This window comes from Rhineura floridana, chromosome 2 (assembly GCF_030035675.1).
Source record: "Rhineura floridana isolate rRhiFlo1 chromosome 2, rRhiFlo1.hap2, whole genome shotgun sequence".
NCBI lineage: Eukaryota > Metazoa > Chordata > Lepidosauria > Squamata > Rhineuridae > Rhineura > Rhineura floridana.
In genome coordinates, this window is record NC_084481.1 from 158,265,457 (window position 1) to 158,280,107 (window position 14,651).

General features: G+C 41.6%; 1 protein-coding gene across 1 annotated transcript in view; it reads right to left on the reverse strand.

Annotated features, from left to right (window-relative positions):
- Window positions 1–9,470, reverse strand: part of C1QTNF4 (C1q and TNF related 4) — a 22,889-nt gene extending 13,419 nt beyond the window's left edge. The window contains exon 1 of the mRNA XM_061611021.1: window positions 8,963–9,470. The gene's annotated coding sequence lies outside the window, so the exon portion shown is untranslated. The remainder of the gene's footprint in view (window positions 1–8,962) is intronic.
- Window positions 9,471–14,651: the final 5,181 nt, after the last annotated feature.

Here is a 14,651-nt window from a genome sequence, read left to right on the forward strand (position 1 = left end):
TAGCTAGTCTTCAAAACGTTGGGAGCAAGTTTTTGGGTTTTACAGAAGCTTCTGCATTGCCAAATCTATTCTTTACTTTCCAAGGATCCTGTGAGACCCAAAATAACACAGTGACAAAAAACAACAACCCACCTCACTCCTGATTGCTTCATACCCAATAGTACCATAATTTTTATTTATTGCTTATTTCCAGAAGGGACTTTTGTAATTTTAATCATACCTACAAAGCCAATTTGTAACCTAAATTGTTAGTATTAACAAATCTCTCTGCTGTTTGTCCTGAAGGGCAGTAGATGTAGCTAAGTAATGCAACCCTGCCCTTTGTTTTGAATTGGACTGAGCTAATCCCTAAGAAGACTTTAATGCCAATGCTTGCTTCCAGAATTTTGAACACTAGCTGACTTAATTAAAAGTATTTTCTCACTTGACCCATGACTTGGTCTACATAGTTGCTTTCCCTAGTGACTAGTGCTAACAAGGGGGTTGTAATGAATTATCTCTAGACTGAAATAATTGCCAACTAGCACAGGTACTTAATACCATAATTTATAATTAGGACTGTGATCCTGCTAGTCCATCTGGTATAGTAGTGTTAGGTACAAACTTGGGTCAATCACTGCTGGATCTGGCAAAGGTCTCTGTGTGGTTATCCATTTCAGTGCATGCAAAACTCTCCTTCCAGAAGTACCGTTGGTTTAGTATTTTATAAGACCAGTATGACTATTCGGGGTTAAACTACATTAAGTGGGAGATCTGAGCAGCTGGGGGGAGGGGAGGAGACAGGGTATTTAACACTTTCTTTCTGTATCACTTTCCTGAATGAAATTGAAGAGTTTTAGCTCAGTGGTAGTGGTAGAGCATCTGCTTTGCGTGCAGAATGCCCCAGGTTCAGTCTCCAGCATCTCCAGATAGGGAGAGACCGCCTTTCTGAAACCATGGAGAGCCACTGCCAGTCAGTCTAGACAATTCTGAGCTAGGTGGATCATTGGCCTGTCTCAGTATAAGGCAGATTTCTATGACCCCAGCTGCTTTGTTCTAATGGGGAGGGTTTTTTAACATGTAATAGCATATAATTTGCCATAGTATCGTATGTTTAAAACATCTTTCCCTGTGTCTCCAGTGTAGCACGGCTTTTACTGGAGAATTGCTAACTAACTCTGTAGTGCTAGGTACCAGTGTGCTAGTTGGTACCTCTTCCTATAGGTACTTTTTGCTTTTGCCTGGAATGAAAAGCATTTGTTTCTTTAAGTGGGCCTGATTTTATTTATCACATCTGTATCTTACCCTTCCACCGAGAACTTCAGGCCAGCAAACCTGGGATGATCCCATTTTCAGAACTCCTGAGGTCAGGTGATGAGACTCTAACCTGCCTAAAGTGATCCAGTGAGTTTTTCCATGGCTGAGCAGGGATTAGCATTCATGCCTTCCTTGTGCAAGTCCAACATGTGTTGTTGCTGTTTAAATGTGTTTTTATTGAAACAGAGTTTATAACATGGAAACTAAGCTGTGAGGATACCCGACAGCTCAAAATATCCCATTCAGACCAATTATTCAAAATCGCATTATCATCCTGCTGTCAAGTGTTCTCACATAGCTAGTGAGTGTCATCATGCTAGCCATAGCAGTCTTCTGAATACATATCTCTTTAAACAGGGTCCCCCTTTGTTTCCATTTCACATTCTTGCAGTTATCATATGGCTGGTTTAATTTTGTCTCCTTTTCTGTTAAGAAATGCAGCAAACGTACTCTACTAAGCCAAGATTATAATAGGCTCAATGAAGATTGCCTCTGATTGCTGATATTATCAGTAAGGGTTTTGCTCTTGTCTGCAAGTTTGCATGTAATTTTTGATTTTTATGAGAGAGAGAGAGAGAGAGGGAGAGAGAGAGAGAGAGAGAGAGAGAGAGAGAGAGAGATTGGTATGATACTCAGCGATAATTTCCAATAAAAGTAATAACGTGAATGGCCTCCTATAAAAATAAAGACTTTCATAATCAGGCTGTTGTCAAGCTTATTCTGGCTACAGTTCTGAGTCCTGCCAGACTGCATCTCTCCAATGGTAAAATTGTTCTTTAAATGCGAAAAACCTATCCTCTGGAATCTTTTACTTTAACAGGCGTTGAACTTTGTAGAACTTCCATTCTGAAGATGATCTTCAAAGTTTCATGATGATGTTCTGAGTCACTGATGGTATCTATCAAAAAGGTCTCAACTCATTAACAGAATGTTAATTCTGACACCATGATTTGCAACTATTCCACTATTGATAATTACTGCAGCAAGTGTCAGTTGATCACATCCTTCATTGTTGTTGTACGACCTAGCCTGTGGTATGGATAAGACACAATGTGCAACTAATTGCCATCAGGTTTGTCTTGATGGAAAAGGAAATGTTCAGAACACTCCACATTCCACATTTTAATGACTTTTACAAGTCTTGCTGATACTGACAAAGGTGCAGATGTGCTTTCTTCAGATGCATTCTTCAGCTACTTTCCAGGAAAGCAAAAACAAAAACCCCTAAAAACTAATCACATGCTTTCCAGATCAAAATATTTTTCCCTGGCAACATATTCACACCACACCAGACCCCTACTCAAATCTCCGGTTATTATAATTGACCTCACATTCCTTTTGTCAGTAAACTTGCTCCATACTGCTCCTCCAGTTAGGGCAAATCAAGATATCCCTTCTTATACTGATTGTTTATAATTTCTAGAGTAGTTCTAGTGCCCAACTTGTTTTATAACTCTTACTCAATTTATTCCAATAACAAACCTATGAGGTAGATCACTGTCATTCCTCTCTCAAAGATGGTAAATGAAAACTGAGCCAGTTTTCCATGGCTATTTGATGAGTTCATGGCTGATGAGAGTTTCCGACTTAGTTCTCACAGATACAATTCCAACATGCCACATGCAATCTGCTGGACTCAGTTATCAGCTTCCTAATTCTATTAAGCAGGTTTTCATCTGCTGATTCCCCTCTGATCAGTGGGATCACTTATATCTTCAAGTCTGAGATATAAAGACCTAACATGGTAAATTATATACTTTATGCAATAAAGTTTATGGGAGCTGCTTCTCCCATAAACTTTAAGAATAAATGGACCTATTTAAAGCAGAAATAGGAAAAATGGCACTTCAGATGTTACTTGACAAAGAACTCCCATCATCCCTGACCATTGCCCATGCTGGCTAGGTCTGATGGGCGTTGGAGTCCAACAACACCCGAAGGGCCACAAGATCCTCATCCATGATTTAAACATACCACTTTACTGGTATTTCTGATGCCTTTGTAGCAGCTACAGCCCTTAGTAACTGGACTGGGCAATATAGATTTGCATTGGTTCTAAAATGGCTGTTATTTTATTGATAATTTTAATGTTTTGCAAGCTGCATGGAGGTCGTTACATTCAAGTGGTATATAAATTTTGTTAAATAAATAAATTTCCCAGCTAGTATTTTATCTACAATGATCACTAATCTCTCTTTGCCCCCTTTTGAGACTTCATTTCACTACAACTGAGGTAGATATTTTAGCATTTGACAAATATCTGAGGCTGTTGGGGAAGTTGCCACCATGAAGATGAAACGAACTCATCTCTCCCTGGTCCTCTCCTGTAGCCTTTGCAATCAATTACCAGCTTCTAGTTGGATCTCTCTACTGCTTACCTCTGTGATCAGTTCCTGCTCCTAGCAGGGTTACTCCCACTGGAAGCCTCAGTCCTTTGATCAAGCACAGTAAGAATTTTCTTTCTTGTTCTTTACTCTGATTAGAACATGCCAGTAATTTACAAAGGGTAGGTGAGAGACAGTAAAGGACTACTGAGGTACCAGAAGTGACGCAAGAAAGATGTGAGGATTTACCAGCAGGCTGCATGAAAACAGCTGGATGATATGAACATTAAGTGGCAATGAAAAAAGTTAACTAGCATAACATTGCATATATACATCTGGATTCTAAAGCTACAGCACTGATGATGCAAAGCCACAACTTGTGGCCCTGGGCTAATGCTACACTGACTTATACTGTGAATCCACTGGCTCTGCTATAATGGTTGCCTCCAGCCTCCAATATGTCAGGTTGGTGCTGCACAAGGACACTTCCACCATGCTGGCAGGATTGACAATAGATCCCAGCAGAATTTAGAAGAAGGCTGCATCCCCCTTAACTGTCTTAAATAGCATCTCATGGGCCCCTTAGGTGGCCCGAGTTTGTACAACTGTATTCTGGATTCAAGTGAAATGACAGAGCTGGAGAAAAGGTTTTTCTGCTTCTTTCTCCACTGCAATGCATAGTCTGCTATATATATCATGGAGCCATATATCATGGAACCATAGGATCAGGCTTTCAGATAGTAATAAACTTTTAGTTCATACAAGAGAACAGTCAGATCTCCATCTTTTCTTATTGCTGCTTGGGAACCTAGTGATCTATGAAATTTCCAAGGAAACCTAGAAAATGAGAAGATAGCTCGGGCCACTGACAGCTGGCATTGGGCCCAGGGCAAAATGCATGATTGGGCTCCCCTCCCTAAATTTTCCTACAAAGCAAATGTTACTACTTTCTTTAAATAAGTTTTTAAGTGACTTAGATTTAACTTAGAATGAAAAAGATTGCAAATAAGTGAAAAACATTTATCAGAATGGGATAGTTAATATGTTTATTAAAAACAACACTGTTCAAAATAACCCTTGAAAATGTGTTGCAAAAATGGTTTTTAAAAATATATTCAACATTATTTTAAGACATGTACTTTATATCAGTTCAGGCTAATTTTTATGTTGTTTCCAATGGTGTAAATAGTTATTTATTTATTTTACTTAGTATAGGACCTACAAAAGAGATCCAGAAATTCATGGTGGTCCACACTTTCCTGCAAGTACACTAGATCTGTACACTAATATTAACTTGATGATTGAAGAACAAGTATTTCATATTTAGTTTTACTCACAAAAATGAAACAAAGGCAAAAATATGCAAATTTCTTCTGGTGTGCTAAGTGTACAGGCAAATTAATTCACAATGAAGTATTCAGTAATGAGATACAAAACTAAACTTCTTATCCTGAGTAGTGCTAGTGCATATCTGTCCTTCTACTTCAGCAGAATCCTCATTAGCTTTTTTTTCTTCTAATAATGCTTGTGCATCCCAATGGCTTTCACTATCTTCCTCATCACCTCATGATGATTTTGAAACAAAGCCCAGGCTGAATAAACTTGTCTGAGGTTTTTAAAACTTTTTCATATTTTTCTCACTTTTGTTCTCTAGACTTATATTTGTGCTCCATAATGTTAATTTCATCTTAAAACAATACCACAACACATGGAGACTTGTTCCAATGTGTTCTATTCATAGATCAAATAAGAGGAAGAGGTGACACACACTCCATGATGTGTATCAGCTTTCTCTTTTTCTGCCACTGTGGTGTACTGTTCCTTTAAGAGAACTGTAGGAAATGCTTGTTGAGCAAATGTGAACTGAGACCTAGTAGTTCTGCGAACTGTGAACTGCTGGAGCCAGTTGTTCTATGAATTGTGAACTCAGGCCTATTACTGGGGTCTAGTAGAACTGTGAACTGAGGCCTGCTACTAGGGCCTAGCCTAGTTATTCTGGTCTCAGCTTGAGACTCTCAAGTTATATGTCTGAATCATATTAATAAATGTTGGTGCTTATGAAAGACTTGAATATGCTGAGATTTAGCAAAAGACACTATAGCTACTCTGGTCTGTTGAGATACTAAAAATTATTTTGTAAATTATTGTTTGTTTTTTCACAGTCTAGGCTCCCAGAGGTCCAGGCCCTGGGGATCTTGCCCCCTGCCTCCCCTCCTCAGGCCTTGAGATAGCAGATGTGAGAGTGGGCATGAGTAAAATTCATGCTCATGTAAACATCCCATGCAAGCATTCCATGAATTCACTATCATGTCTAATGCACTTGCCATGTTCTCATGTAGGGTTAGCATTCTAGTGATCAGTGACATGGGCAGGTGCCAGTGCTAGCATGCTAACTCTACATACACACATAGTATGGTACATTGATATGTGACAGGACATGTGTACAGTGCTTACATGGACAAGTGCTTTATCAATGGCCACTATCACATCTGTTTGGGCCCTCATTATTATACTCAAATGTTTAGTCTTTACTTCTAAGAACTAAATAGTAAAAGGATGCACAGGGTAAATGGATGAACATCTGACTATACTTTGCCACACCAATGCCTGTGTAAAAGAGATTTGATTCATATAGGGAAATATTTCCAACAGAGGGTGGAGTCAAACCAAACAGAAACATACTAACCGAAGCATTTGCTTGGACCGTTGGAGGGTGGGGGTGTTAGAAAGAACTGGCCTTCTGGAAGGAAATGTTGAGTTCAGACTTTAGCTTCTTGAATTGGTCCTGTCAAAAGACAGTCTGTTTTTCAAGTTAATGCAGAAGAGGCATAAGAACAGGGTGGGAAACCAAGACCCCTATATTCTTATCAGGTGATCTGTTTGCTAAGTAGTGGTAAAATGAAATAAATATCATACAATACTGAAATTTGACATACTTTTGACGCTTGAACTTATCGAAGTCAAAAGTAGGTAAATAACCTTGAATCCTGTAAAACTCTAGCTTCGATGGTGAAATGTTGGTTTTAGGCTTTTGAGACTTGACTTTTTCTTTTTCAAATATCCTACAATGAAGCTTTGAATGGTCCAGGAGTGTTGCTATCTGCATTTGAAAGGGAAAGGTGGGATAGTGTATGTGTGGAGGAAGGATTTGCCATTCTGTTCTTGCCCTGTATCAGTTTGTATTACTCTAAGCATAACCAAGGTGTGCAGTTTTTCATGTATTCACAGATTCCTCAATGGATTGAACATTAATATCTAAATGGACTGAACATCAGAGTTTAGCAAGGTAAGAATATTTGCATCTATTCAATCTTGCATAACTCATTCAGGGCACCAAATCTGGATCTGTCAGGAGTCTGTGTGTGCTTTATGAACCAAAGGCACTGTGTGCAGGAACTATGGATGAAGAAATGGGAATGATTATTGGTCCAGCTAGTGTGCAACCAAGATTTTATGGTTAAAATTCAAACACACACATGAATTGACATCCATGAACCCTGATAAAAATCCCTCAACTTGCCTCTACTTTAATTAACAGTACTTCACTGAATTTACAGGTTGTCACTCAAAACTGTGAAGCCAGGAAATATAAGAGCCACAAAGGTCTAAGGCTGGGATTGTGTGTGTGTGTGTGTGTGTATTTTCTGTTATGGCCATGATAAGCTATTAATACTTAAAAATGAATGCTGCCACCAAAAGGTGGGAAAGGTTGACTTAGATGTGGCTTTGCATGGCCTCCCAGTAAAATGCTGGGATATTTCCCCCCACATTTGTTGTGATTGTGACCCTGGGTGTATTTAGACAGATCCAGATTGATTTTCCTGTTATTGGTTCACCTTTACACATCTGATAGCTAGTACAGATATAAAGACAACTGCCATATGGCTAAATGGGATGATATCCTTAAAAGCAGAGTATGTTAAAATCTTTTTACACACCAGCTCCCTGGAGAAGAGAAGCTGCAGGAAATTACTGTAGCACCAAAAATGAAGCAAAGCGCATTCAATATGTGCATAAACACAGAGGCCAGAGTGCATCCTCCTAACCAGCTGGCAGTGCAGAAACTCACAAAGAAAGTGCCAGGTAGATATATTTCTCAGGAGAAGCTGACCCACTTTCCTAGGAGCTTTGAGAAGAGCTTGCGAAGAGGTCACAGCAAGGACTATGGCAACATAATATTGGATTTGGCTGGCATCTTGATCAGAAGGCAATCACTTTACAAAAACATGGGATGTGGGGGAGCGATGTGAGCCAAATAAATAAATGCTAAGAAATAAGCCTCAAGACACATTTCCTGGGTTTAACACCCTGTTCCTCCTTACCTGCTGGAAAAAAATGCCCAGTGGATAGCACTCTTTGGGTTCCAACTCCAGAGAAAGAATAGACTCTCTCTCTCTCTCTCTCTCTCTCTCTCTCTCTCTCTCTCTCACACACACACACACACACACACACACACACACACACATTTGTACTACAGTTCACCATCATGTCTAGGCTGCCTCTTGTTTAAAATCCTAGCCCCACAGATAAAAAGGGCAGGGAACTTAAAGGTCCTGAGAAATAAGGCTAGGGAGCAGGTGAGATTCCATCCTTGTAGTGTAGAGGGCAGGTTAGCAAGCAGCACTCCACCTGAGATCTCGGGTGTCAAATATCTCATACTAAAGGGATGTGATTGTTTTCATTTCCATAGGATGGTGGCGGTCCCCTCCCCACTTTCAGCAAGCACAACTCCAAAACGTCCCTTTAAAATACATTTTTGATCTGGCAGCTTCCCAGATCAGTGGCAGGAGGGAGGGTGGCTGGCTGGGTAGGACACCTGGAGAAAGAGGCCACCTGTAAGGGCCTTGAAGTGAGTGGGTGGAATTGACCAAGAGACTACACAAGGCGTTGTGTGTGTGTCTGTGTGTGTATTTGTATTTGGCATAATATGAATATATATATATACATGGCATAAAAAGAAAGGGGGGGGAGGAAACCTGCTATTTGCTTCTGTCTCCATTGCCAGGATTCTGTATGGGGGGTTAGCCGCAGGCTCCAAGATCCCCCACCCTTCCAGACCAGAACAAAGCTCCATAAAGATAAACCATGCGTCAAATAGGTAATCCCATCGGCCCCTGGTAATACTTGAGAGAACCCCCCCTTTCTCCTGCATAGTGGGACAACCTCATCATCCTTTATACGTATCCCTCCATATATTCAGCTGTCACCCCGGGAAGAGACCACTAAAATGAGAGACAGAGAGAGAGAGGAGGTCGAAAAGGCAAGCTCAAGCTCAAGCTGCCTCCCCCCCGGCAATGGAGGCTGCTCCTGGGTGCTACTGTAGCTGGGGATTCTCTATCTACCTGCTGCTGAAGTCGTCGCCGCCGCCGCCGCCGTCGTCAGGAGCAGGCGGGAGAGAGCGGACTAGACTGCTACTGCTGCCGCTGCCGCGCCGAGAGTTCTTGAAGCTGCCGGTGTTGCTGCTCTGACGGCTCTGGAAATGCCGCCGCTGGGAGGGAGGGAGAGGGGGCGAGCTGACTGGGCGACCGGGCGAAGGGAGCGCCGAAGCGCAGGGGGCTCCAACGCAAAGTCAGTGACCGAAGGAGGAGCCGGAAGAGGGAGCAAAGGAGGAACGGGGGACGTAGGGCGCGGAAGACGGGGGTGTCGCCGGCCTGGTTTCCGTATCAGTCATGGCTGCGGTGCTATGCGTGCTCAGGATCTTATGGGCCCTTCGGGTGGCACCTCAGGGTTCCTTCCGATGGTGCCGCGAACACACGTATCTCTTCCCCTCTCCCCACCAGTCAATGGCAAGAGATTCAGAAATGCAACAGGTGCAGCTTCAGCTTCTCTGTAGCAGGAAGATAAAGCGATGGGGAAAGCTAGACTTGCTGAATTTCTGCCTGTCAAAAGCACCGATCTTCCGCAGGTTAGGAAGGGAGGCAGAAAGTAGCTGTAATCCCTCCTTTCCTCCTCCCTTTCCCCGAATAACTAGCCCTTCTGAAAAGGAGAAGGCAGGGCAAGTCCCACGAGCCAGGTCCGGGGGAGGCTCAGTGGCGTCACTAGGGTTGGTGTCACCCGGTGCGGTAACTCATGGTGTCACCCCCATGGACCTCCTCCCATATCAGACCATACAGAATCCTTAGTAATGTTTTTTGTACTAATGTTACTCGTAAATCGTAATTCCCATATATCACTGAATGTAATGGCAATAGTAGTGACATAAACAACTAGCAAAATTAAAAATACACCTTTAAATTACAATATCATACGCACAGCTCAAATTCTTGCTCTTATTACTAATGGGAGTTAATTATCTTGCATATGCCCATAGTAAATTTTCAGATACTTTCAGACCCTCAGCAATTTTCAAGTGGTCTGTGTAGAAGAAAGGTTTGGGAACCCCTGGAATAAGACACCTGCTTATGTCCCTATGCTGCTCTCTCCCCTCATTTAGGTGCCTGGGATGCATGCGTGTGGACACACCTCCTTACAATTATGGAAAGTGATTCTTAATAATAAGTCTTCAGACACAAAGTTACATAGGTATTTATCAGTTGTTTAGTAGAAAATTCAGAGCTGCAGGGTCCCTTCATGATAGTTACAGCCACATACATCCTTTTTTGCTCCTGGATTAAGAATGAGATCTTTGTTAATGCATTCTCTCACAACAACAAACATCTCTAGGAGCCAATCAGCATGAAAGTGGAGAGCGTTAGCAACTGAGAAGAGTCTTCTAAGTGGCTGAATCACCTCCTTTCACTCTGATTGGCTCCAATCTGCAGAAAAGGCAAGGAAGCCTATTAGAAGACTCTTCTCAGTGACTAACACACTCCCTTTTCATGCTGACTGTAGGATGCTTGGAGACATAGGGACCCTGCTCCCAAAAAAGCAGAGGGACTAAGATCCCCTGGGCAACTGCCCTCCTGGTGCTTATGGACATGACTGTAATATATTTTGTGATGTGCAAGTTCGACATTATTTATTAAGTGTGTTTAGGATTACACTGATGGCATTCCCAAATATGTACTTTCACACAGACTTTGGTTTTCCATAACACAATGTTTGTCCAAGCCTCCACACTGGGGGGGGGCACTACTTGCACACCCCTTCCATAAGCACATCAAAGTTGGATACACACCTGAACCAAGACCCAGACAAAAGGGCACTCAAAACAAAAAGGTAATTACAGTGGCTGAGTAGATCTTGTACAGTGGTTATACTGACTGGGCAGCCACTGTCCTTCACATTTTACAAAATACTTTTTCCTATACAAAGATTAAATTTCTGTGTATGAAAAATATAAAATAAATACAAATTAAAAAAGGGGGGGAGTGAAAAGACCTTAAATGTGCTACTCACCATCTCTCAGCCTATCCTCCCCTCAGGATGAAAACAACGGAGAACCATGACCACCCCCAGGAAGAAGGGCACATTTAAAATGTAGAGGAAAAAATCATCTACAACCATAGTGTGAAATCAAATACTTATTGGGACACAGTATGAAGAAATATTTATATAAACATGACTATCAAATATGTTTATGAATTACACAATCTTTAAATATATTTATAGTGCAATCCAATGTTTGTTTACTCAGAAGCAAGTCCCAATGTATTCAATGGGGCTTACTCAAACTTTGAAGTGTGCAGAGAACTACAGCCTCAAATGATAAGGAACTTGTTCTTTCAACTTGTTCTTTTAAGTTGAGACCTTATCCAAGTCTGAGTCTGTGTTGGAATTGCTTTTTAATATATTTTAAAGCCTTTTTTTAAAAAAAGTTTTTTAAAGCTTTTAAAAACTATTTTCAAAGATGTTTTCATATATTTTAAAGTCTGTTTTTATGATGTTTTAAAGTGCTTTTAGTGCTTTTGTTTGCCGCCCTGGGCTCCTACCGGGAGGAAGGGCAGGATATAAATCAAATAATAAATAAATAAACTTCATTCACCCAACCCAAAATTCAGAATCATGCCTCTTTAGGCTGTTTTCCAACTGTTTATTCTTGCTTTATGGTTATTGATTTTAAATGGCTTTATTTCTTGTTGTGAGCTGCCTTGGTTTCCAACCCTACCTCACAGGGTTGTTGGAAAGACTACACACACACACTGCAGATGTATAAATACATACAGCCCATATAATAGTTTATTGTCAAACCAGTTGGTCATTGCGGAAAAATCAGTATTAGTTTTTAAAAAATCAGTATTCGTTTCCTACAGAATAAAAACTGTAATACCTAAGTAAGCCCTGCCTACTTGCTTTAAAATAGGACTGGAGGAGGGGGGGGACAGAAAGACAACACAAACACAATTCTTTTTTACATTCACTCCAAAGTCCCATTGATTTTCAGCACATTCATAACCATGTCTACTCAAAAGTAAATCCTATTGAATTCAATGGGATTTACTCTGGACATATGGGATTAGCAATGCTTTTACCCGCACAAAAGCAAGTATTGGGAAGGTTTTGAAAACACTGCCCAGGATCTGACTCCTACACACAAGAGGGGAAAAAACTGAAATATATATACTTACCCAATTTATGAGATTTTCAGATAAACGGGGGGGGGGGAACCACCATTTTCTGGCCTTGCAATGAGGTTTACTAGACACTGACACAGGTCAAACAAACACTTCACTGATTGGCTGCAATCCTGAACGGGCGGGGTTAAAGCTACGAAGTGCTATACAGTAGTTTAAAAAAAGATTTAATGGGGTGGCTGACGTTTTTATGTATATCTCGAGAACCGGACCACCTAGAAACTTAATTGTTTTTAAATTAAAGCTGAGAATCACCCCCCTCTGATGGTGTCACCTGGTGTGGTCCGCACCCCCGTAGTGACGCCACTGGGGGGTGGCTGACGTTTTTATGTATATCTCGAGAACTGGACCACCTAGAAACTTAATTTTTTAAAAAAATTAAAGCTGAGAGTCACCCCCCTCTGATGGTGTCACCTGGTGCGGTCCGCACCCCCCCTAGTGACGCCCCTGGGGAGGCTAATCCTGTGGGGAAGCTGCCTGCCTTCCCTTTGGGGGAAAATATAGTATCAGAATGCATTGCTAACTAGGCCCCCCCCAACCCTAGGATAGTCACTGTATCTCAGCCTAACCTTCCTCACCTGGTTGTGAGGATAAAATAGGGAGGAGGAGAAGCATGTATGTCACCTTGAGCTCTTTGGAGGAAAGACAAGATATAAATATCATTGCCATCATCATAATCAACAACAACAGTATTTAAAACTGATAGAACTCCAGTTCCTCTCACTACACCAGATTACCATGTTGAGGCCTGTTGAATCAATGCAGCAGTTAAAAGCACCAAAAGACTCATGAAAGTGGTGACAGTGATGGCCACCAAGTTGGATGGCTTTAAAAGAGGATTAAACAAATTCATGGAGGATAAGGGTCAGGGTGTAGTTGTCCAGGGTCTTGGGGGGTGTCTTAATCCCCCTACTTTTTTGGAGCAGGGTCCCAGCATGGTCCCTGAGTCCCCAGCATCCTACAAACTAATCAGCATGAAAAGGGAGTGTGTTAGTCACTGAGAAGAATCTTCTAACATGCTTCCTTGACCTTTCCTGCTGATTGGAGCCAATCAGAATGAAAGGAGGTGAGTCAGCCACTGAGAAGACTCTTTTCAGTAGCCAACACCCCCCTTTCATGGTGATTGGCTCCTAGAGATGTCTCTTGTTGTGGGAGAAGGCATTAGCAAGGACCTCATTCTCAACCCAGGAGCAAAAAAGGGTGTGTGTGGCTGTGACTATCATGAAGGGACTCTGCACTTCTGCATTTGCCACTATACTACTGATAAGGGTATCAGTGGCTACTAGCCATATTGGCTATGGTCTGCCTCCATAGTCAGAGGCAGTATGCTTCTGAAAACAAGTTGCTGGAAGCCTCAGGAGAGTAGAGTGCTCTTGTGCTCAGGTCCTGCTTTCCATAGGCATCTGGTTGGCCACTGTGAGAACAGGATGCTGGACTAGATGGGCCATTGGCTTGATCCAGCAGGATCTTGTTCTCATGTTCTTCAGTAAAATGGTGGCAGAGACAGGGAGAGAGAAGAATTCAACAGAAAAAGCAAGGAAAGTAGAGCTTAACTAGCCCAGTGTTCTGTTCCAACAACAGGCTTCATATACCATCCCACCTATACAAAAGTCTTAAGGGTGAGGAAGGCTCCAGTGTTGTTAAGGTCTAGCATCTGATGTATATTCTTCCCAATATCCCCTTGTAACAACTCTTTGGGCTAATGTCTTTATGTGTGCATGTATGGGTGTGCCTGTGTGGCACATGGAGGTCAAAATGTGGTATGCAAATTGAAACAAACAAGTTTTGCAAGATAGACCTTTAAACTAAAGCTATTATTCTAGATTTAGAGATGCAAAACTGAGGCCATGTCATGCCTGCACAAGAGTTTTAAGCAGGTCATCTTACGAAAGCGAGGGAACTAGGAAAGGATAGCATCAGCCGTTTCTTTGTATGTCATCTCAGTGTAGATTGTGCCACTTGCCATTCATGTCTGCCATGTGGATGTGTAGAGAATCACACTTGTACAAGTGTGGCTTACATAAAATAAGAGTGCACTGAAGATCCCCCTTTTGGGGAAAAGTACCATGTGAATGCATGCAGGGATTCACTTGCCCAAATCCACATAGGGTATCCATGGCTGATGTTAGAATTCAAATCCAAATTTTACACATCCAGTTCCAGTTCTCTACCTCCCAGGCCACTAACACAGTCATGGAAATGTTCTTCAGAGTGACCATTACAGTGACAAGTGGATTACAGGGGCAAGAGATGTGGCTCTGAATGTGAAGATGAATGACTGCTGGATGGATTGGTAGGTGCCGCACAATGACCTGGTGCTTCTTGGCAGCATAGCACAAGTAGGATGTATCAATAAGGATACTGACAGTAGCTAAGGGTATTGTAAAATATAATTAAATTCATTATATGGAGCTCCAGAGCCTCATATTTCAGAGTGTAGTGACCATCCAAGGAAGAATTTAGCTTCCTGATACTCCCTGGAAATTAATTATCCAGTATTGACCTCTCTGTTGGAGTT